This window comes from Macrobrachium nipponense, chromosome 48, assembly GCF_015104395.2.
Source record: "Macrobrachium nipponense isolate FS-2020 chromosome 48, ASM1510439v2, whole genome shotgun sequence".
Classification (NCBI taxonomy): domain Eukaryota; kingdom Metazoa; phylum Arthropoda; class Malacostraca; order Decapoda; family Palaemonidae; genus Macrobrachium; species Macrobrachium nipponense.
Genome location: NC_087223.1, coordinates 12,160,561 through 12,161,280, shown reverse-complemented (window position 1 = coordinate 12,161,280; position 720 = coordinate 12,160,561). Strand labels below are relative to the sequence as shown.

The 720-nt window shown below is 29.7% G+C and overlaps 1 protein-coding gene across 2 annotated transcripts in view; it reads right to left on the bottom strand.

Moving 5' to 3' along the window:
• The window catches only part of LOC135204937 (uncharacterized), a 9,054-nt gene extending 9,029 nt beyond the window's left edge, over positions 1–25 (bottom strand). For both annotated transcript variants that reach the window (XM_064235182.1, XM_064235183.1), the window contains exon 1: positions 1–25. This exon is cut by the window's left edge and continues 782 nt beyond it. The gene's annotated coding sequence lies outside the window, so the exon portion shown is untranslated.
• Between the last annotated feature and the right edge of the window lie 695 nt (positions 26–720).

The window sequence follows — 720 nt, the reverse complement described above, 5'->3', positions numbered from 1 at the left end:
GAAAAAAAAAAAAAAAAAAAACTCAAAACGAAGAAGTATTAAAATAGGAAGAACTCTTGAAAGTGGGACATTAAACTGACGAAGGCAATAAAGACGAACGATAAATGAGGGCAAATAACACATAAATCCAGAACTAAGAAACTGCGGAAAAGACATTCCAAGTGAAATATAGACTTGAGCCCGACACCGGTAATAAAAGAAGGTATTGTGTAGTTCGATTCGGTACGAATATCAGTCGTTATTTTAAACCCTTAAACGAGGATATCAGGTAAACTTTATCGGCACTTTATATTTTCATAGCACACGATAAATAAGAAGATATGTAAAACGAAGACATATTTTGTAGTTGGTAGACGCCCAGTGATCTTTCTGTGCTCGTATTAAACAGTTTATACTTATATACATTTGATAATATCTATGTAGACGCAGCAATAGTAATGACAATAAATATAGCATGATTATATTATTAGAAATGCTTACAAGTTTACTTCCACTATTATTATTATTATTATTATTATTATTATTATTATTATTATTATTATTATTATTAGTTATTAGTAGTAGTAGTAGTAGTAGTAGTAGTAGTAGTAGTAGTAGTAGTCGAATACTTGGTATATGCTTTCAACTGTTAATGTACTGTTTATATACAGTTTCAGTTCAGTGGTGTACATCATTAATTTAATGATGATGTATCTTTCCAATTCCAGACATCGTCAGTTG